The sequence below is a fragment of the Homalodisca vitripennis genome, chromosome 8 (genome assembly GCF_021130785.1).
Source record: "Homalodisca vitripennis isolate AUS2020 chromosome 8, UT_GWSS_2.1, whole genome shotgun sequence".
NCBI lineage: Eukaryota > Metazoa > Arthropoda > Insecta > Hemiptera > Cicadellidae > Homalodisca > Homalodisca vitripennis.
The window spans coordinates 19,703,896-19,729,352 of NC_060214.1; positions in this window are offsets into that span (position 1 = coordinate 19,703,896).

A 25,457-nucleotide genomic window follows, 5' to 3' on the forward strand; every position below is an offset into this window, starting at 1 on the left:
TGGCGACACGTATCCTCTACTCTGACGTGCCAGAGTTGGGGAAGTCACACAGGTGAAGCGGTTCAGTAGGATATATGATAATGTTTACCCGCCTTATGCTAGTAGGATTAGTTGTGGCGACACGTATCCTCTACACTGACGTGCCAGAGTTGGGGAAGTCACACAGGTGAAGCGGTTCTCCACCTAGTTCCTGTTATAATGACTCTTAAACGAGTACTTGCCTTCCGTTAACAATTCAGGACATTTTCTTTATCTTCTATGGTGACAAGTTTTAAAGGAGTTATTCCTTCATTCTTAGACAATAAAAAGAGATTTAGCGCTTCCTCGATGTGTATAAATAAATAACATCAAATTTAAGAAGCAACACATTGCGCATGCAAAAAACCAAATTATCCTCTAATTTATGGTAATTTACAATATATTTTATGTCCAAATGTAAACTCCTAGTAGAAAGAGCTAGTTATTCTTACAAGACAGGTGGCAACGAAAGTTATGTAATGAAAATAATGATTTATGTCACTTTTTATACAAGAAAGGCACTTGCAATAACGTCTTAGAAATTGCTACGTTATCAAGCTATGTGGCAGCTATTTAGAAAAAAAAATCAAAATCAAAAATGCTCAAAACAAAATAGTCAACAAACTGAGATTCCAGTAACATAATAACTACAATATTTAACTCAGAGACGTCAGCTACATTTTTAACAAATATAACCTAGCACTATGAAGGATAAATGATAAATACAAATACAGATAGTATAATGAAGAGTACTACTAGGACAATCTGTTTGATCATGTTTTCAATAATAACGAGATTATATTACAAAGATTTTATACAATTATCAAAACCGATTGATTTGCACTCTTACAATACTTCCTTAAGAAATTCCAAACTGTCTTGCTAAAGTAGCCAGATCTTAAGCTTCTTGCAAATCTTTGATAAGTTATGAATAATTTTAAGATACTGGGGTAATTTATTGAAATACTAGGGTCCAACATACTGAAAGGAATGTCTAAAACTGTATTTATTAACTTTGCGTGATCTAAATATCCGTTGCCGAAAACTTCTAGTGTCATGAGGAATATTACCCCTATTGCCACCTCGTAAATAAAATAACCGCAGTACTTTATAAACGTATAAGTGTTGTATGGGTACAATTTTCTAGGAGCAAGAAAGGGGAAATGAACTTTCCAGCATTCTTTTATTATTATTAAAATAATATTAAATAATATAATAAATAATAATATTAATTTTAATATAATATTAATATATAAAATTATTGTTATAATTAGATCTGGATTTGTGCTGATTTTATTAATAAGGTAAGCAAAGAGCCCCCCCCCCCCCACTCAACATGTTATTCCGTATTGCAGTTTTGGATGTATAAAAGAATAATATAACATTTCAAACAAAAGTAATTGGCAAAAGTTTTTTAAATGCTAAAATTTCCTGACTGACTTTCTAAGATTACTTGGCAAATTTACACGTTTGCTTCAATTTAAATTTTTCATCTAAAACTACACCTAGGTACTTAATATGGCATCAATACTTGTATGTCTTCATAGGCAAGTATTGTATCTATCAGTAGCATTCTGAATCCTGTAAACGAGCTCCCTGGTTCGAATAAAGGCTTGTTTGTGCAATTCTCTGGAACGCAATTTTTAATTCGAGCGGATTTTTTTAAATAGAAAGATTTTGTAAATCAGAGTTTGAATATCTTCTCCACGTTCATGTTCCATAACAGAGGTAATGCTAGATAAGCCCATAGTATGTCATGAGCACTTCTTGGGTTGGACGGAGTTTATAATACTCGTATCTCATGAAAACATTAAAACACGAGGATACTCTGACGCATGGCGCATTCACATAATAATCATAGGTTAAACGTCAATCTAGAATAGGTATGCACTTAAAGAATGTAACAATTTCAACCTTTTCGAGAATGATTTCTCCAACCAAGACTGATGTGCCAATCTTCTTATCGCAGCCTAAATAAAAAATAATGTGTGTTTTTTCAGTTGGTTTTGTAATGTTTAAGTGTTGTGTGGATAGGCCCTGAACGGCTCCATTTCCATTTATTATCTTGAATCAAATATGAGCCGGGGAGTTGTGTCGTCAGAGGACCACACAAGTCAACAGTGATGGAGCGATGAGCGTTATTTGCATATATCGGAAACAGTAGTGACCGAGAAATGATCCCTGAGGAATACCATACATCAATATTGTATTAGGTACTACCTACAGCTTTACAACAATTCTCGAACGAAATGTACATTTTGTAAAATATAATGATGACAGATGGCCAAACTCATATTGTGCTTTCAACCTCCCATCGTCAATAACACATTTTAAACAAAGAACATTTAAACCATTTAAAATAAAAAATACATATATATATAGTCCTTTAATAAAAATATATATTATTATTAATACATAATGTATTATTATGATCTGCACGGAAAAAACTATCACCAAAACTATTCTAGGTAAATTTATTCTGTAAAATAACTTCGCAGGTGCAGCTTGTTTTAAATGAAATATAAAAATAACTATGTGAATAAATAAAAAATAAACTCTTGGTATGTCTAAAGTCAGATATGTTTCTAATGTGATTGTTGTACGGTAGACAATACTGGGACAAGTGCAGATGGTAGAGCCAACAGACGGACACCAGAGACAGCGGCAGTGTCGTAACTCCGTGCCCCAGTTGGCCCTCGGTGCGGCGGTACTGTTTCGGTGCCTGCCGCCTGCAATCTATCTGATAAACTCGGTGATTTACACTACTAGTACAGAACATTTATAGAGATTCTGTGTGCAGTAGACGGTACAGAAGTTTGAGTCTACAGACACCAGAGACAGCGGCAGTGTCGTAACTCCGTGCCCCAGTTGGCCCTCGGTGCGGCGGTACTGATTCGGTGCCTGCCGCCTGCAATCTATCTGATAAACTCGGTGATTTACACTACTAGTACAGAACATTTATAGAGATTCTGTGTGCAGTAGACGGTACAGAAGTTTGAGTCTACAGACACCAGAGACACCGGCAGTGTCGTAACTCCGTGCCCCAGTTGGCCCTCGGTGCGGCGGTACTGATTCGGTGCCTGCCGCCTGCAATCTATCTGATAAACTCGGTGATTTACACTACTAGTACAGAACATTTATAGAGATTCTGTGTGCAGTAGACGGTACAGAAGTTTGAGTCTACAGACACCAGAGACAGCGGCAGTGTCGTAACTCCGTGCCCCAGTTGGCCCTCGGTGCGGCGGTACTGTTTCGGTGCCTGCCGCCTGCAATCTATCTGATAAACTCGGTGATTTACACTACTAGTACAGAACATTTATAGAGATTCTGTGTGCAGTAGACGGTACAGAAGTTTGAGTCTACAGACACCAGAGACAGCGGCAGTGTCGTAACTCCGTGCCCCAGTTGGCCCTCGGTGCGGCGGTACTGTTTCGGTGCCTGCCGCCTGCAATCTATCGGATAAACTCGGTGATTTACACTACTAGTACAGAACATTTATAGAGATTCTGTGTGCAGTAGACGGTACAGAAGTTTCAGTCTACAAACACCAGAGACAGCGGCAGTAAAAAATATATTATTGGAGTGTTTGTTTTAAATGTGTAACTAATTTCAATAAGAACAGAGCTTCTAGAATGTAATGGAGTATCATGTAAAATTTAAAATCAAATATGAATTTTTTCTCGATATACATTGCCACGTTATACATTCAGATTTTTGTTCATTAAGTTGGGTTTCATATTAGTGTTTAAATAATAATTTCTAGACGCCAAGTCACTATAACATGACGAAGTATGTTTTGGGATAGTAGACTAGTACATGTTCCAATATGTCACATGTTTGTAAGTCTTATTAGTGTTTAAATAATAATTTCTAGACGCCAAGTCACTATAACATGACGAAGTATGTTTTGGGATAGTAGACTAGTAGGCCTACATGTACCAATATGTCACATGTTTGTAAGTCTTATTAGTGTTTAAATAATAATTTCTAGACGCCAAGTCACTATAACATGACGAAGTATGTTTTGGGATAGTAGACTAGTACATGTACCAATATGTCACAGGTTTGTAAGTCTTATTAGTGTTTAAATAATAATTTCTAGACGCCAAGTCACTATAACATGACGAAGTATGTTTTGGGATAGTAGACTAGTACATGTTCCAATATGTCACATGTTTGTAAGTCTTATTAGTGTTTAAATAATAATTTCTAGACGCCAAGTCACTATAACATGACGAAGTATGTTTTGGGATAGTAGACTAGTACATGTACCAATATGTCACATGTTTGTAAGTCTTATTAGTGTTTAAATAATAATTTCTAGACGCCAAGTCACTATAACATGACGAAGTATGTTTTGGGATAGTAGACTAGTAGGCCTACATGTACCAATATGTCACATGTTTGTAAGTCTTGTTAGTGTTTAAATAATAATTTCTAGACGCCAAGACACTATAACATGACGAAGTATGTTTTGGGATAGTAGACTAGTAGGCCTACATGTACCAATATGTCACATGTTTGTAAGTCTTATTAGTGTTTAAATAATAATTTCTAGACGCCAAGTCACTATAACATGACGAAGTATGTTTTGGGATAGTAGACTAGTACATGTACCAATATGTCACAGGTTTGTAAGTCTTATTAGTGTTTAAATAATAATTTCTAGACGCCAAGTCACTATAACATGACGAAGTATGTTTTGGGATAGTAGACTAGTACATGTTCCAATATGTCACATGTTTGTAAGTCTTATTAGTGTTTAAATAATAATTTCTAGACGCCAAGTCACTATAACATGACGAAGTATGTTTTGGGATAGTAGACTAGTAGTACATGTACCAATATGTCACATGTTTGTAAGTCTTATTGGTGTATTAAGTTTTTTATAATTTTTGTATTGTACAATTTTCTCATTGCCTCCTTCACAATCCATAAGACTAATTTAAAAATACTTACTAACGCTGTGTTCCTTTGCTAAAGCTTACAAAGGAACAAAAGGATCAGTAGACAACATTATCGTAGAATATTTTGGTATTATTCCACATCGCAAAATTAAGTGTGCTAACATAAAGAAGTATGGTAATGTAAAAGCTATCTGTTACTGAAGATCAAATCTTTCCAGCCTCACAATACGCTTCGCTAAAGCCCAGCCAATAAAGATAAATAATACGTCATAATCAGAAATCACAACAGTTGGTGGACATCCATTTGCTGTGGTTCGTGTTTGTTATTTTAAAATCCGTACAGGTTTCAGACAATGGTATTTTAGTGAAATTTATACAACGTGTTTGTTGTGGTTGTTGACTCTAGTGTGTTACAGCTATGTGTTACATTATGACAAGGTAGGCGTACGCCACACCACGTGACTTGTAACATACTTCCCTGAGGTTACATAGAAATAATCAAAGTTATAGCTTGCTTCAATCTAGTGTGTTACAGCTATGTGTTACATTATGACAAGGTAGGCGTACGCCACACCACGTGACTTGTAACATACTTCCCTGAGGTTACATGGAAATAATCAAAGTTATAGCTTGCTTCAATCTAGTGTGTTACAGCTATGTGTTACATTATGACAAGGTAGGCGTACGCCACACCACGTGACTTGTAACATACTTCCCTGAGGTTACATGGAAATAATCAAAGTTATAGCTTGCTTCAATCTAGTGTGTTACAGCTATGTGTTACATTATGACAAAGTAGGCGTACGCCACACCACGTGACTTGTAACATACTTCCCTGAGGTTACATGGAAATAATCAAAGTTGTAGCTTGCTTCAATCTAGTGTGTTACAGCTATGTGTTACATTATGACAAGGTAGACGTACGCCACACCACGTGACTTGTAACATATTTCCCTGAGGTTACATGGAAATAATCAAAGTTATAGCTTGCTTCAATCTAGTGTGTTACAGCTATGTGTTACATTATGACAAGGTAGGCGTACGCCACACCACGTGACTTGTAACATACTTCCCTGAGGTTACATAGAAATAATCAAAGTTATAGCTTGCTTCTTGAATGTCTAGTGTGTTACAGCTATGTGTTACATTATGACAAGGTAGGCGTACGCCACACCACGTGACTTGTAACATACTTCCCTGAGGTTACATGGAAATAATCAAAGTTGTAGCTTGCTTCAATCTAGTGTGTTACAGCTATGTGTTACATTATGACAAGGTAGGCGTACGCCACACCACGTGACTTGTAACATATTTCCCTGAGGTTACATGGAAATAATCAAAGTTATAGCTTGCTTCAATCTAGTGTGTTACAGCTATGTGTTACATTATGACAAGGTAGGCGTACGCCACACCACGTGACTTGTAACATACTTCCCTGAGGTTACATAGAAATAATCAAAGTTATAGCTTGCTTCAATCTAGTGTGTTACAGCTATGTGTTACATTATGACAAGGTAGGCGTACGCCACACCACGTGACTTGTAACATACTTCCCTGAGGTTACATGGAAATAATCAAAGTTATAGCTTGCTTCTTGAATGTCTAGTGTGTTACAGCTATGTGTTACATTATGACAAGGTAGGCGTACGCCACACCACGTGACTTGTAACATACTTCCCTGAGGTTACATAGAAATAATCAAAGTTATAGCTTGCTTCAATCTAGTGTGTTACAGCTATGTGTTACATTATGACAAGGTAGGCGTACGCCACACCACGTGACTTGTAACATACTTCCCTGAGGTTACATAGAAATAATCAAAGTTATAGCTTGCTTCAATCTAGTGTGTTACAGCTATGTGTTACATTATGACAAGGTAGGCGTACGCCACACCACGTGACTTGTAACATACTTCCCTGAGGTTACATGGAAATAATCAAAGTTATAGCTTGCTTCAACCTAGTGTGTTACAGCTATGTGTTACATTATGACAAGATAGGCGTACGCCACACCACGTGACTTGTAACATACTTCCCTGAGGTTACATAGAAATAATCAAAGTTATAGCTTGCTTCAATCTAGTGTGTTACAGCTATGTGTTACATTATGACAAGGTAGGCGTACGCCACACCACGTGACTTGTAACATACTTCCCTGAGGTTACATAGAAATAATCAAAGTTATAGCTTGCTTCAATCTAGTGTGTTACAGCTATGTGTTACATTATGACAAGGTAGGCGTACGCCACACCACGTGACTTGTAACATACTTCCCTGAGGTTACATAGAAATAATCAAAGTTATAGCTTGCTTCAATCTAGTGTGTTACAGCTATGTGTTACATTATGACAAGGTAGGCGTACGCCACACCACGTGACTTGTAACATACTTCCCTGAGGTTACATAGAAATAATCAAAGTTATAGCTTGCTTCAATCTAGTGTGTTACAGCTATGTGTTACATTATGACAAGGTAGGCGTACGCCACACCACGTGACTTGTAACATATTTCCCTGAGGTTACATGGAAATAATCAAAGTTATAGCGCTTCAATCTTGAAATCTCCTGCGGACATATGGACGATCACAGACAAATTGTTACACCCCAAAATGTGAAGAGGAGAAACTATGTCAACATATTGAGTGGTCTTCAATTGCATTCTTGTCTATACAGAAATAAAGTTTCACTCAAACTGTATAGCTTACAGATGAAAATTTCTCGAGTTACCTTGCCACATTACGGAATTCCCATTTTGTCCGAGTTACATATAAAATCTGTTCACCGAGTTTTAACATAGACTTTCCAGTATTTTCCGTTTTACTCTGAACACGAACAAAAGACACATGTTGAAATATCAAATGATTGGATTCAGATTGTTAAAAAATGTATTTATTCTGCTTTTTCTCGTTGCCATCATGATTACCCATAAAAAGTTTCAAAACATGCTCTAACGCTCAGCCAAATCCCAAATACCATGGATTTGGCATACATCAACATCGTTCTCAGTGTTGCTAATATACAAATTAAGCTTCATGCACAGTTTCAAGTCTATTCGTCATTTCATTTTCAAAATATTGTGCGACAGACAGACAGACAGAAATTAATTTCTTCTGTCCTACAAGTGATGAGCTTCACTTAAATTCAGCCAACTAAAATTTAATTTATATTTGATTTCAAAAATGAATGACGAAGAATTGTATGAATCGGTTACCCTGCAATCCAGTGACATCCAGACTAGAAAGTACAGTTCAGTTCAAAACCCAGTACTTAAGTAACATAATTCTGAGTTCAGACATTTTAGTAGCTCAATTAAAACAATGGAAAAAACCTAAATAACTGGCAGAAGCAGATGAAGAAGCCTTTGGAAACGTAGATCACAGCATGAAAATGCTGCAAAAGAATTCTAGTCTCTATTCGAAAACTATCACCTCTCATTACTATTTTATAATATTTTATCGTTTCAAATAAATATTTAAATAATAATAGTTTCCACCCCCCCTTAAGAAATTAAAATAAAAACACTCGTGGATTGATTTATATGCGCTAGCTTTGGTATGCGACCACTTAAGATCACTCATTATAAAATCATATTGAACGTTTAAGTGATTAAGGAAGGATCGTGAAGGTACAGGTAACGGAAATTTACCATCGTTAAGTGACAAGATATTAGTATCTACGTTTCGAGATCTGCAATCTGATCTCTTACTCAGGCGGTTAACTTTTATTGTGAAATATGTATTATTGTCAAATAGTATTTTACCTAGCTCAACAGCAATCTAACTTATTTAAAACACGGCAATTAAATGTTTTACTTTGAATTAGACATACGTACATAATTTATTTCAATTCAGATTTATCTCCCCCCCCCCCGGCTAATTGCTAATTACGCCACTGAACTGCTTATATAGTGCAAAGAAAACCCTATAAAAGAAACCTTTGGAGATATATGTAAAACATATTAATTCACCATCTCGAGAATATTATAAACTACCAGCTCTCATATGAAATTCGAGAATATTCCTTTGACAATCCATCCAACATGCACTTAACCTCGATTATTTCATAAAGCAAATGGCAAACACCATAAAAAAAACTCCCAGTGACATGTTTTAATTTAATTCGAGCAAACATAAAATAGGCAGCCGTTTATAACACCAGGACGTGATTGGACGCAGCAGGCACTGGACAATTGTCAACTCATTAGTAATATCCGCTAGAGCCAGCCGTAATGGCGGAGTATTTACAAATAAATCTGTCTCGCTTTGGCTTATTGAGAACAAGACCGGAGCTCTTCAAGTGGTGCCAACAAAAGGGCAAACTCTTTGAATATGGTCTGTAACAAATTACGTGTTAAAACAGCGTTGCCAACTTCTGCGGCGGTACCTCAATGGTCACAAATGGAGGTAAGCGAGTTGAAAATAGCTTCTACGAGGAATTAATTGTTTAATCGATTCCGATGAAATATTTACAATCTCGTGGTAAAATTCAAGATGGAGGTTTTTATTTTTGTCATACTGCGGTGTGTATAGTGAATATGTGCTTTGTAAGTCTTGGAATGGACACTATCGGAACATACGGTACAAGAGAGCTAATTAAAGTCCTTATAATCAACCCCAATATACTATAAGGTAGAGTACGCCACATCACGCCACATACACCGAGTTGATAGCTCATTCCATTCTGATAGTTCGGCTACATTTGATATGATTGTACTCGGTTTATACATTTTACTCAGTGATTTATCGTTGCCATTGTTACCTATTAGACCAATTAAATATTTTTCGCTAACGCTCAGCCAAGTCTCATGGTGTGACTTGCACCATCATCAAATATATCAATGGGCAGGCACACATAAAATTATCCGACCCCTTAAATGTTAGGCTTCACTACAAATGTAGTGGTATACTCTCTTGTACCATAGAACGATGGAAAATGTCTGAAATCCTATTATCCTTTTTTGTAACTGTGGCAATAACCAATTTCAGGATCTAGTTTTTAGCTAATGTATTTACGTACTCTTGTACGTAGGCTACTTACAGCTTTGTTTCAATGATGTAGACCTAGCATCAACTACAGAATATAGAATTTGAAGATGCCAGCGTAAAACGTAGAATCATGCTTTGCTCCCAAGTACTTCTTCAGTTCCAGATCATGCTTCACAATGGTTTAACGTGCTGTTGTTCTACTCCTCTGCCTATTCATAATTTGTTCCTTGATAGTAATGTAGGCCACTTTCATGATATATGACATTTTTGGAAGTTCTGGAGTTTTGTTTGGATCCAGCACGTGTGGCACATGCTTAAAATTAATAATTTGTTACTGTAAAAAACTTAAAACCATACAATCATTTACTTCACATAACGTAGCTATGGTGGAAAGGATTGTTTAGATGTGAATGTTGAGTTTAGCTCCATTTCACCTTTCCTAGAGTGCAGCGTCTGGAATCTGACGCTGTCACAGATTGGACTCCTGGAATCTGGAGTCATGTTTGGCTGAAGAGATAATTTATAAAGGATCCATCTGGTAATGATGTTAAAGTCCAGGTGTCTTTGATGTCCAAACGATGTAAAGAGTTCATTTTTAGCATCTTCGTCGCTAACTTGTTTTGGACCTCTTCAAACAAACACGACTCCAGATTCCAGGAGTCAAGTCTATGACAGCGTCAGATTCCAGATGCTGCACTCTAAGAAAGGTGAACTGGAGCTAAACCCAACATCCACCTTTACTACAGTTAAACAGTTGCCAGTATTAATGATTAACTTGTGACATTTATTTGTGTTGTCTTTGCTAATTGCGTTTTCAATTGATCATAAGTTAAACATAATTTTGAAATGCTTTATTCCATATTTACAAGAACGATCATTTCACGGTTTATTTTGCCACAGATATTTGAAAAATTACAACATTGTTTACATTATTTAAGAACTCTGTCAAACGTAAAAACGTCCTGATGTAAAAGATAAGAACACATCGTTTCGTAACCTGACATCTAGATTACACCTCAGGTGGGAAACAGTTATAGCACATATGATATAAAACTACTTTCAGAAAGCAAACATAAAATATTATAGAAATACTGTAACCATAGGCGGCCAAATTAATATATAAGCATCGGTACGGAAGTGAAGCCGAACCAAGACTTCTTATTAATTGGTGATATCATTGGGCCAATGTCCAAAACTGACACTCAATTTAAATTCTCCGTGTTTCATTAACAATGTTGTAAAGTACATATACAATTGTAATAAAATACTTTTTGCTCTTATAACGGCAAGATGTATATTCGCAAAATGTTGAGCAATTTAGAACGTATAGTGAGTCTGCTTTTTATTTTTATTAGACTAAATGATAAAAGTTTGAATCAAAACTTGGCTTACCTACACCAAAAATTCCTTAATATAAAAAAATTGTGTATTTGACCAGGAAATTTGTTTCAATATGAAATATTTTGGAAAGTACCTAAATAAAAATTGTATTCTTGATATGTTTATAAACTGTGAAGTTTAATTTAATGAGGTCGTAAGTCCACCAAGCGAAAGTCTTCCTCCTGGACCATGCCACTACGCATACCAAGTAGCCTACTGTACATCTATTAAATTGTGATCGAACACTACCCATTTAAATCATTTGCATGGAATTATTTTCTTACTTATTCATAACTACAGTATTATATTAGTAATGGACAATTAAAATAAAATACCTGTACAATAAAATAACCTTTTGAGGATGAAATGATAATACAATGATGTTATTTGTTTGAAGTTTAACATTGATGATGGAAGATTTGAAACGTTAAAGAATTTCGGACATTTGCCATCGATATATGTTACAAAATGTATAACACAACGGTTTCAAGGATTTAAATCTAACCTCTTCATCAGGTAGTAAGATAGTTCATACATTCCTTTATAGCAGTTTGTGCCCTTTTTATTTACAATCTTCCCGTCTGACGAAGAGGATGGATTTAAACCCTCGAAACGTCGCGTTCTACATTTTGTAACATTAAACTATGGGAAATGCCAGGAAACAGGGGAGTTTATGTTCGTTTTAGGCGATGTATTTGGGTAGTTAGTTAATGAAAATAAGGATTTTTATACATTTTTAAATTTTGATAAAAGCACAAAACGAATTATAAAAACCATCAACTGTATAACAAATTATCAAATAGTTAGTTGTTTTTTCATAAGTACAAAAATAAAAAAAGCTTTTTATTATTATTTTTCAAATAAACCAAACTAAGTACATATTGATGAAGTGTAGATAATATTAGTATTCATAATAATTTAAAGGAGTAAAATAGTAAGGCATATGGTGCTCAGTAGCGAATAACTAGTGTATTTTCTCCCCACTCCACATTGGTGTGAATATTTTCTCCCCTCCCCTCCCCCTTCCACTAACCTGTTTTCACTTGCAGCTCGCCTACGTCCAGTCTATTTCTTTCTTGGGTCTGTGGCTGGAACACACTAGAATGAAGAACCACAACAAACACGTTGTATGAAGTTCACTAAAATACAGTTCACAAACACACACCACAGCAAAGGGATATCTACCAACTGTTGTGATTTTTACTGTGACGTATTACTTATCTTTATTGGCTGAGCTTTAGCGAAGCCTATCTTCGTGGGTTTGGAAAATCACTCTTCATTTCTGACTGTCTGTCTGTCTCTCCGCACGATATCTCTAGAACGAAGATCTCTACACTTGAAATTGTGCATGCATCAGCTCTGTATGAGGAACACTGAGTTCGATAATGGTGCATGTCACTCCATGGGATTTGGCTGAGCGTTAGCGAACGTTATTACTTTGGTCTTATAGGTTGCCATGAAAAAAAAACAGCAACGAGAAAATAGCAGAATAAATAACACAACCATAAGAACGAAGCCAGGAAAAATTGTGGGGGGGGGGGTCTAAACAACTGATATTGTCCCGTAGTGGACAGAGAGTAAGGCTCCATTAAGGGTTCTTTAAAAAGTTCTTGGCCGATTAAAAAGTTGTTGAGAACGATATTCCAGCAGTACATGTCAGTTATACTGAATTATTTATATAATAATAATCTTTTCCTAAAAAAGTAATTGACAATTTTGAAAAATTTGTGGGGGGATCCGGACCCCTTGCACCCCTCACTGGCTACGTCCTTGCATTTAAAAAAAAGTGACATATTAACACATGTAGCCTAACTATTGCAACACACATCATTGTACAGTGACTTGGTAAAGACTTTAATTGCTTAAAGTGCTGATGGATATGAAACACAATTGAATTAACAAAAATCTAATGTAGCCTATCATGTGGCAAGGTTAATCGTGAAAAATATCATATGTAAACTTTAAATTTTACAGAGATTTCATTTCTGTAAGAATGACTTATATGATGATTCGTTTTTGTGCCAGCTTCAGTTATGCAGCTGTAGATTATAGATTATTGATGACATGAAACCTCAGTGCAACTTGTTATGAAACGTGATGTGGTTTACTCCTACTTTTAATTTATAACAGAAAATCTAAATGTATTGAAAAATTTAGAAATTTTTGTACGGCTTCTATATTACAGATTCAGTCTTGGTTAAGTATAACACGATTTGTTTTAATTTTCAGAATTGAATAGGAACTAACTTAGGCTACGTCAATTCTTTCAACAACAAACTTTGGTCGATGGACCAAAGCTTGCGAGAGGAAGGGATATACTCTGGACAGATAAACTGGCTGCTGCTGATCAAAGGCTTCTCACAACAAACAACAAACAACAAACTAACAACAAACAGAACACAATATCTAACTCACATCCAAACACACAAAGAAACACGGATAACACATTAATGAAACGTGAAACTGTGAAAATGTCGGTCACGTAAAATGCTTTTAGTTGTCATACATACTTGAAAATCAATCATGGATGATGTTGATTTTTAGATTATTGTAAATTCACAGGCAGTATAACTTTTCTAGTTGTTTGAGTATTACTGATGAATGAGTATGAATGTCAGGTTTTATGTATCTCACCGAAAATGTATAAATATCATGAGTAGAAAAGAAAGAAAGAGAAGTTACTTATACAAATTTAAAGATGTGAAAAACGAACTCGGCTTGAAAGATTTTAGTACAACAAGCGACGATGTAAATCCGTTCATCTGTTACCACTAGTACTAAAATTATAAAAGATACTCATTGAAATCTTTACAACTTCTAAAATTACTTTATTGAATACTTAAAAAATACGAAAACTTTTAAGTTATTATTATTAATATGGAAGTAAATGCAAAATAAAACCGTTCGCGTTCTCCTCCGTAGACTAATGGTTATAGTCTCGGCTCTCTAACGGAGACATCACGGGTTCAAATCCCGGGGAGGTCCAATCATGTATAGATGCAAAACAGTGAGCGTGTACTTTGAAATTAAACCAGTGTACATCAAGCCAACATAGCTGAAACTGAGGCTTAAAAAAGAACAAAAAACTCGTTTGTAAACAAAACATCTTTTGTAAATTCGTCTAAAAAACTCCAAACACTCTTGCACTCACACCCTTAATCTCATAGTTTTTTATTCTACATAACTTTATTATATGTTTAATATTCGAAAATAACGTAGCAAAAGTGTATAAACATTTTTTTTTTTTTTTTTTCCTTTGGGATATTGGGGTGGATTCATAGATCCTCACACGTCAACCTGAGCTTATTGTGTTGCCCCTTTGATGTTAGAGGGGTTAAGCCTATCTTCGTGCCCTTAATTAGGCTAAGAAGCTTTTCCCCGATACTAGCATCTGGTTCGTCGCCTGGTTGTTTATCACCGAAAAGAGCCCTTCTCCTTGCTCCCAGTCTCTCACAGTCCAGTATTATGTGTTTTGCAGTCTCTTCAGACTTATTGCAGAGTCTACACTCCGAGTCCTCATTTCGTAAACTGAGTGTTTAGGTGTTTCCTTGAAGTGGCCGTGTCCGTGATCAAGGCAATCACTTGCTTAAACCCGATCCCTGCCCAGCCCCATCAGCCATCTGGTGAATCCGGAGCTAGAAATCGGCAAGCAGTCTTTTGCCGAGTGCTTGTCCTTGGTGACTCTGCCACCGCAAGCGGTGTGTCTTCCTGGACCATTTGTTTATACTTTGGTAGGGCGGCTGACTTGCTTATACCACAACTCGGTTCTGGACCGGTGTTATGGCATGCTTGCTCCGCTTTTGGCAAGCCTGTCGGCGCATTCGTTGCCACCTATGCCTGTGTGGCCCGGTACCCAAACCAAGACGCACACACAGTTGCGTGATCCAAGCTTGCAGAGAGTGTTAAAGCACTCCCACACAAGCCTGGATGAAATGCTGTTGGAGTCAAGAGCTTTAAGAGCTGCCTGACTGTCTGACATTATACAGATGTTCATTCCCTGGTACCTTCTGGTGAGGCCTAGGTTGGCACAGGCTAGGATACCATAGATTTCGGCTTGAAATATGGAGCAAGTTCCGACCCAAACTGCCGCAAAGGGCAGTTCTAGGGGATTGACTAAACACTCCATATCCAGTTCTACCCTTAATAAGCGAGCCATCCGTGTACCAGACAAAGCTCTTTCTTATTGTTGGGATGTTATCTTGTGATTTCCACTCATCTCTGGAGTAGAAGTCAACAGAGAATGGCTTATTGAATACGAACTCCGTTCTCATTGTGTCGGAGACACATTTCGAGAATAGCGCTTGGGTTTACAGCTTCAGTGATGGCGCCATGGCTCGCGTTAGACGCGCCATTCCTCCACAAGCCAGCAACCATCAGCCGATAAGCTGACTTACGCGCTTCAGCTTTTATATGGACATCAAGAGGTAGAAGTCCTAAAGCCACCTCGAGGGTCGCTGAGGGACTGCTCCTGAATGCTACGGTTACAAAGATTGTGCCAAGCCTTTGTAAGCTTTCAAGCTTGGCTTTGGCAGTTACCTGATTCACCTTTGTCCACCAGACTAATGAACCATAAGTGATTTGAGGCCTTACAACTGCTTTGTAAAGCCATAGTGCTATATGGGGTTTTACGCCCCATGAGATTCCTGCAAGTCTCCTGGACGTCATGAGCGCCCACTTTGGCTTTGTGCAGGATATTATTAAGATGATCATTTCCACGTAAGCTTATGGTCTAGAGTCAGTCCTAAAATATTTGACTGTTTTTGACCACTCCAGCTGAGTGGATGCGAGTTTCAGCCTAGAAAGAGACTCTAGGTTCTTTTTTCTAGTGAATGGTACAACTACTGTCTTAGAGGGATTTACTTTCAGTCCCTCTCCCTGACACCAGTTGTGTACATGTTGAAGGTTGGTATTCATGATATCAACAACAACATTTGTATATTTTCCCTGTACCATAAAGGACTATGTCGTCTGCATATCTTGGACATAGATTCCGTTGTTAGTAAGGTCCTCAAGTAGACCATCTACTACTAGATTCCACAGTAGAGGTGACAGGATGCCTCCTTGAGGACATCCCCTTGTGGGTGCGATCACAAGCGATACTTCATTGAGATCGGCCCTGATCCGTCTGGAGCACAAGCATGGCCCTAAGCCACCGGCACAGAACTGGCTCGAGGCCACGTCGCTGTGCTCCACTTACCATTGCAGTGAATTTGGCATTGTCGAAAGCTCCTTCAATGTCTATGAAGGTGCACAATGCCAATTCCCTTGGCGGACCAGGCTATCCTCAATCCTACTGACTAGTTGGTGCAGTGCTGATTCACAGGATTTGCCTTGCTGGTATGCATGTTGGTTGCGATGAAGGGGAGTGTCTGAGAGAACTCCCTTTCTCAGGTGCCTCTCCACCAGTCTTTCTAATGTTTTCAGTAAAAACGAAGATATAAACTGATGGGACGAAAAGATTTAGGGACAGAGTAGTCCGCTCTCCCTTTTTTAGGGATGAAGACCACCCTGTTGAGACGCCAGACTTGTGGTATGTACCCATAAGCTAGGCTCGCCCTGAATAGTTCACATAGAAGGGTAAGGAGATTCTCCGGCCCTTGTTGAAGCAGGGCCGGAAAGATTCCATCCCCCCTCTGCAGATTTGAAAGGGGCAAATTTAGAAATTGCCCATTTGGCTTTAGAGAGAGTGACAATCCTTCTGGCAATGGCCCAGCTACCACGACAAGCTCTTGGCCGTGAGCCTGCCTCGTGGTTACCAGACGTTTCCAGTGTCGTCATTCTCAAAGATACAATCAGGGAAGTGAGTCTCAAGGAGAAGTTTGAGGCTATCACTAGACCGGAAGTGTGTTGACCTCCCTGGGACCTTAAAGATCCCAATTGACCGGTTGGACTTGAGGCTAGTAAGTGTTGCAGTCTAGCTGCCGCGCTTAACTCATTTACCTTCTGTGTAAACTGCCTCCAGGAACTTTGTTTTGCTTTTTTAATTGCTAGGCTGTATTTCTGTTAGAGCTCTATGATAGGACTCCAGATACGGCTCCTTTTGCATTGATTGTACAGCTTCCTGACATTAGCCCTTTTGCGAGCGAGGTCCGCAGTCCACCACTTAGTATTGGTTCGACTCTTCCCCCGTCGCAATGGGCAATTGTCGTGGAAGCTATTGATTATAGCATTCTGCAGGTCAGAAGCTATCTGATCTATGTCTGTGAAGCATCGCACCCTTCCGCTACCGATCCCAACTGTGACTGAAGGTCAGACTTAATATCCCAACCAGTCAGTCCTCCTGGGATTGCGATAGAGGACCTCTGCAGCCTCATCTTGCAAGTTAAAGCGGATATACCTGTGATCCGATATGAGGCCTCTTCGCTTACGTGCCACTTATCAACCATTCCAAGTATACCTTGTGTGCAGATTGTTATGTCAATAACTTCTTGTCTAATTCGTGTTGCGAACGTAGGGCGGTTACCTTTATTACATATAAATAGGTCCCTACTTAGAAGAAATTGTAAAAGTGCCTCACCTCTGGGGTTAGTGTTGGTGCTGCCCCATCCAGCAGAGTGATGGGCGTTGGCGTCACAACCTAGAAGAAGTTGTTGACGTCTGGCTTGTGCTTCTTCCACCAGGAGCTCTAGGTCTCTTGATGGAGGGGAGTTCCCTGGCATCATATGGCAAGTATACGGAGCCTACAATTGTGCTCTGCACTGTGCCTCCATTCTTCCAGGTCAGTGTGCCCACAGTGAGATCTCTGGAGCAGAATTCGTTGAGGGTTAGAAAATCAAGCCTCTCTTCAACAGGATGCAGGTTCTGACATTCCTTAGAGAGGTTACAGTAAATTAACTTACCTTTGGTTTCATTTAGGCCCGCCACTCTCCCTTGGTGAAGCCATGGTTCTTGAATCAATGCCAGATCAAATCCCTCCTGGAGGAAGAACTGGCAGAAGGCTGCCGAGGCAGCCCTACTGTGCTGGAGGTTGATTTGTAGAACTCGTGGCATTGTCCTTGACTGTCGAGGAGACAATTGAGACCTGCCAGAGTCCTAAGTTGGCTCTACAGTTGGAAGCCTTCACAGCCTTGTAGCAGACCTCGTCCAGGAAGCAGACGAATCCGTAACCTTTCGGATCTGGCTTGGATGGAAGGATTTTCCACTCGTTTACATTCAGGTTGGGGTTCTGCTTATTGAACATCTCAAGTACCTTTTCAGGTGTCTTCTTCAGAAGCTTCGGGTGAGCTCTGAAAAAACACCCTAGTGGACCTCAAGATGTCCTTACGCAGACCCACTCTCAGAGAGATGTCGTCTCCCCAGAGGTTTTTATTCTTTGAATAACTTCTTCCAGCCAACGTTTGGTGTGCTCGTTGATGCAGGAAGCAATTAAAACACCTTTCTCTTAGGTAGGTGCCCGCAAACGATGGAACGGAACCATCCTCCAGGGGTTGGATTTCTTCCATAATTGCGTCCTCGATGGCTTCTCCTTGCTCTGCACTAAGCTTCGCTTCCGGGTAGCCTTCGAGGGCTATGGCCATTTTGATCGCTGCGACCTCTCTGTAGGTAGCCTTGGGTGTGCTACCAGAGGCCTCGGGATCGTGGGGTTTCGGGCTTTTTGGGTTTCCCTCCTAGCCTTCTTTGCGGGGTCCCTCAGCGGAGGGCGGGGTGACCAAGGTGCCTCTGGGGCGTTTGGCCGACCCCTCCCCCCCTTGGTACCGCAGTTGGGCCCGGAGTTGAGACCTCCTGCCGTTCTGGATTCTTTTTCTTCTTTTTCCCCCTCCTCCACTTGGAAGGGTCAAAAGCTTCACCCTTTTCAAGAAGTTTAGCCTTTAGTGCTTCTCTTCTTTGAGCAGTGGTGAGATTGGGCCTCTTCATTCTGAGGTTGCCGAGTTGCTCTGTGGCATCATCCAGCGTACCTGTAGACATGGGAGTGCTTGGGCTGTTGAGGAGCTGATCTTCTATATCTTGAAGGGATTTTGCTTTCTCAGCGCTTGTACTGCCTTCCTCAGATAAAGCCTTGCCATGTATGGGAGCTTCAGTGTGCAATGGAACCTCCTGTGTTCCTAAGACACTTTGTTGAGGAGAAGGTAGGGATGTTTGGCATAACAACCTCTTGAGTTGTGTTGCCAGGTGGTGGTATGTGCGAGGTAGCTTCAGGAGCTACCTCAGCAGGAAGAGGTAGGTTAGAAACAGCTTCAGGAACTGTTTCAAGGGTTGGTTGGTTTTGGTTTTTGTTTTTGTTTCTTTTCATGTTGTTCCCACGAGAAGCTAGGGAATGGAAGGTTCAACCCAGACAGAGCCCGCATGCCTGGGTAAGCTGCTTTTAAACTGGAGGGTCGCCGGTGTCCAGAGTCCGCATAGTAAAGACTGGTTTGCCACCAGCCATTCAGCCCTGGCCTACGCTGTTCCACCGTGGCTTGGCCCCTAGTGGGAGAAATGAAAGGGAAACTAGATCGAAGAGTTGAGGAACTTTACCTCAGATAGAAGAGAGTGAAGAAGAGAGATAGGCTGACACATAGAAAAAGTGTGCCAGCCATAGGCCTCCAGAACAAGAAGAGAAGGGATCTGGAGCATTAGCTAGGGTACCTCGGGGTCGCCACTACCCGTGCGGCCTCGAAAGTAAGGACCGCCCCTGAGGGCTGTATAAACATTACATGCATATTCCTCTACACATACGCAATGAAATATTAAATAATTTTGTTTATTATTAATTTGCAGTCAAATTTAGTAGAAACGTATTATATAACTTTAAACCATATTAAATTTTTATTTGAAATGTTAATAAAAATAGTATATTATTACTGCTTTCAGTATATAGACCAAATATTCCATAATAACAATAGTAATACTTACAGGTCCCTTCCCAGGCACACTTCGTCGTTACGAACTACCCCACCCAGAACAAGACCCCCGTGGTGCCCAGCCTCCTACAGCCCTGACATAGCTCTATGTGATTTTTTTGTTCCCCAACTGAAGAGAGAGCTGAAGGGAAAGCACCGGGAGTCGGTGGAGAACATCCAAGCTGATGTTATAAGGTTCCTGAGAGGCTTTGCAGTCGAGGAGTTCCAGGGTGGTTTCCAAGCGTGGCAGAATTGTCTCCGCAGGTGTATTGATGCAGGAGGAGGCTATTTCGACGAATTTTAACTATTTTTACCAATCGGGTGAATAAATCTGTTTTTTTCCGGAAAATGCTCATTACTTTCATAATGGACCCTATATATAGCCCACACCGAGTTTTTGTGTAAAATAAAACTACTACTTAGATTCTTAAAATACAATAAATGAGATAGATACAATAATCCTAATGTAGATCGACCTAGTACTTAAGATGGTACATTCAATTTTGGGCTTGGATAAATATTTTGTAATTGGAATACAGAAAAGTAGAAACAGTTTTTTCACTACTCGTGAAATTATTGCAATAAAATGGCTGAAGATAAAAATGTGAACTGTATGTGCAGGAATACTTTCAGAGTGTGATTTCTTTTATTCATTTGTGACTAAAAAAATTAAATTTTTTACTAAATTTTATTTTTAGCTTTTTAATAGATTTTAGTTAAACTTAATAGATAAGAAAACTTGATGTTTCTATTTTCAAGAGTTTTATTTTAACCTTATACAAACTGTCTAAATTTCCATCTTTAAATATATGCAATTATATATTTGGATTATATATTATATTTTGTTATATGTTATAAATTATATATTGTCACATGGAGTGTTTTTAGTATTACTTTTTTTATTTAGGGAAGTTGTCTTAAAAAGGTATAAATTAACATAGAAAACTTTTCCAAACCCAGAATCGAATTATCCATCTAAACATTACTGTACGCTGTCACGGTATATTGTGTGTAACTAAGGTGAGAGCAATAGTCTCAGTTCCAGGCTCACGCCGGGTCGAAACATTGCTATTTGCCGGACTCTCCCTAATTTTCAAACTATTATTATTATTTAAATAATTCAGTATTACTGACATGTACTGCTGAAAGATCGTTCTCAACAAAGAAACGGGCCAAGAAATTTTTACGGAACAAAATGGGGAATTAGCGGCACTTGCCTTACTTTCTGTCCTCTACGGGAATATTTCAGTCGTCTTGACCCTCCCCAAAGTCTTTTGCTGGCTACGCTCTCTATAGATCATACTAAAAAGTTTTAATATAGCCTACATGAAAATACTTGCAAAATCTAAAACAGAAAAAGAGAAAAGTAAAAAATGGATAATTTATGCATGGAACAAAGATTAGCTCCAAGTTTTTTGGAAACGGACGATTATTGTCAAAATTAGTAATATAATATTTCTCTATGTTTATTTAATATTTAAAGTGTTTGTTTATACTCTGTGACGTTATACCTATTTATACCTGTCATTTTTTATGTTTTCATTGATGTTTTGTTAATTCAATTAATTAATTTGTCGCTTTCCCCTATTTTTCTGTAAATTGCTGAAATGCCTACTAAAATATAATTCTGGACTTATTTAAGGCCAAACATATAATGATACGTTTTAATTCCAAATTAATGCACTTTTTTAACAATACATTTCTTAAAACTAGTAAAAACTAGGGTTTCTCCGGCTGTTGTATTTGCCGTATCGGAAATACCAAATTACTGGTTGCGGGAGAATTAGGGGAGACATGTGGGAAAATCGTGTTTGGTGAGTTGTGGGGGGGGGGCTGAGTGAGCGCCTCAGAAGTGGCTAAATACAGGAGCTGCTGCGATAATTGTGGCTGTAGAGGTAGACACTGGTCGGTCTAGAATAGTCGGCCCAGCGATCGCACAGAAACGCGAAAACAGATGTGGCAATTGTTGAGTCGAGCCCAGCCACTAGACCTATTCTGATCCTATTTGATTTTGCTTCTCTCTGATAAAATAAACTTTCACATTAACGAGATCTAGCGTATATGATATATCCAAACCATACGCTAAAAATATGTATAACCAAAACACCGCCAAAAAAGACCGAATTATACATTCGAGTAAATAGAATAAGAATAGCCTCAGAACTAGCTCAAATAAAACGTTAGTCTACTTTTATAGTTAACTGTATTACACGAATCGCAGTCTTTTTTGTTCTCTCAGGACAAGAAGCTTAAAAATTGCACTTAATCCTAAACGGACCATTGCGCTACTTCCGGAGTGAAGTAAGGTTGGAGGTAGGGGCCGGCTCCTGTCGAGATCCATAAGGAAGGATTTAGGTGATCAATCTCGATCACGACTCTTTGGAAGAAGGGGAAGCCAGCTTTGAACCAGTCAAAGCAGACAGTGGACGGCATGCCCTTGTGCCCTTATGCCTAGGCTAGCAACAACCCTTAACACTTGGGGAGCTCCACCAACTCCAACACCCCCCCGCAGTAGACTAGACCTAGCGATCTACCCTTGCACCCCAGAATCTCGACATTTGCGGTTAGCGATGTATCGTTCCTGGTCATCCATCATTAGGTTGCCCAGATTTTTGACGCATCTGTGTTTGCTGTACCCAGAGTATTATGTTCAACAGGAAGACAAATCACAGTTTTGTGCACCTCTTTTATAAATTGCTATAAGTTAATTTAGATTTAACCAGAGGAATGCAGCACAGTCTCGATACAAATGTGTTGTTCAGTATGTAAAACAACATACGAGTTCACCGCGTTAAAAGTTTATCAATACGTACTAGACAACTTTACAAACAACGACACTACCAGGCAATATTATAATCACACCACTTGGTCATGGTCAATTAACGATAATGCCAGGTAACAGTAGTAACAAATCTACAGAGTAAGGTTTGATGAACGACGTTACAGTGGAGTAGTAGTAAAGGAATTAGAAGGCCTGGTCAATCAAAGATAATACGAGGGAACAGTTTTAACGAAATGTGCACAATTCTATTAAATTAACGATGCTACTAGGAATCGGTAGTAATGAAAATACCGGGCCCGGTTCAATGAGCGATACTACCAGAGAACAGTTGTAACAAATTTTCTCCAACTCAATTAACGGTAATACTATAGAAATGTTGTAACAAAGCTTCCGGTTTCTTTTCAATTAACGATACTATTAGGGAACGTCAGTAACAAAAACCACCGTGTTCGGTTCAATCAAATTTACTACCAGGGAACCGTAGAGATGGAACTACCGGATCCGATAGGTCCGATTCAATCAACGGTGCAAGCGTTCAACAGTAGTAACGAAACTAACGGGTCCGGTCCATTCAAAGTACCAGGGAACCGTGACGGAACTATCGGGCTCGTTTCAATTAACGATGCTATTTGGTAATAGTAGTAAAAAGTCTAGCGAGTCAAGTTTATTCAAAGACACAACTAGAGAACAGTAGTAAAGAAATTTCTTGAACTCTGTTCAATAATCGATACTACTAAATATCGGTAGTAACGAAACTACCGAACCCGGTTCTTTCAAAGGTACTACCTAGGAAGCGTAGTGACAGAATTACCGGATCCGATTCAATCACTGGTACTAGCGGTCAACAGAGTGACGATGTAGCAGAATCGCCACCTATAAACCTGACAGTGTTACACAGGCCTTGTACATTCGTAGCTTCATTCGGTCTGGCAACCAAACCGCTGACAGTAGTGTTCCTCCCCAACGTTCGAGACACAAGTAATCAGTTCAAGTAATAAGTAATTCGTTTCGAGATCTGCAATCTGATCTCTTCCTCGTGTGGATAACTAACCTAACATGTAGGTAAATCTAGTTTAAAGTAAACTAATCACACCCATAGGTCAGGAATCACAACAGCCGTGTTGTGTACTATCTCCGTGCACACTAACTCTAAAACATGCGCTTAACAAAATAGAAATTGTTTACTTCACAAAGTAATGCGATTTATATTCCTTAGGGAATTAAAATATTCATATTAGATGATTACCTTTGTTAATTAGGAGACTTCAGTAATTTCCATGCATCATATATAATTTTTCCATCTTCAAGCACTGCAATAATGAGACAGAGGGTAAGTAAAGGTATTGAAAAAGACTATCCGAGTGCAAAATAAAAATTAAGACAAAAGATGGTCATTCTGGTTGTGAGCCAATGACTTAAGTTATGATGTCTTCAGAATCTTTGGAAACAACTGAAATGGTCGATTCATCGGGAATTTTTTAAATCGACTCTCCTTTTAATGTCAGTTTCTTATCGAATTGATCAGGATCAGAGGATCTTTAGGATCTGACCACAGAAGTGCCCTACAGCCCAATCCACCAGAAGTACAAAGCAGAATAATACTAGGCTTATCGGTAAAGGGCAAAAGCATATGTATAAGACATTGATGGATCATACAAACAGATCCCTAACCTTCGAACCAACCACAATTCCGGTTAAGGTAGGGTTGAAAGACGAAATAATAGCTCGCTGTATGGCTTTGCCTGAAAGTCCTGGAACATATATGACAAACACGTTATTATATAGAAAGGAAATAGTGGACTGAGAGTTATTTTAATGTAGTGATATTTTTATTTTTTGTAGTGAAGCTAACCCAACCTAACCTAACCTAAGCCAACCGCCTGGATATTTCCTTAGTAACTAACGAAGCTAGTATCGAACATTCCTAGTTCTTGTTAAATTTCAGTAATGTGCATTAAACTTGTTAAAACTCGTATAACAAATTAGTTGTTTCATGTAGGAATCAAACAAGCATTTCAATGTATATTTCTGAGAAGCAGCTCGGCTGTGGTTAACAAGGAAGGAGAACAGAACACTTGGGAGTATATTTAGTAGATCAGCTGTCTCCGCCGTGCCATCCTTCGTCAAGGTCGCGGCCGTTCTGCACTCCACACCTCGCCTACGGTCGCGGTATTTTCACCACAATATGTGGAGGCTGCCGCTGTATTATTATAACGCTTTGTTTCTAATTCTATTTCTCCTCGGTGATTCAACGGACGCGAGTTGAGTGCGGCGTTTTGGAAATGCTTCAAGGTGGCTCTTTGTAGTATAATTTACAATGAAAGTGTGAGGTTATGTTTTGACGTTGTCCGTGAAAACTACTTTTATTCAAGAAGGATGGCGCAAAAGAGCCACAAACGAATGGAACTATGCGAAGTTTTAATGTTTATTACAACAATTTTAATATGCACTACAAATGCTCGATGTATGTTAGTTGCTGTGAAAAAGGTGATATTGTAGAATGGTGCAAACTAAACAGTTGGTACTTCTGTTTGCATAAACTAAAACAGCTGATTGTTGCAACAATAA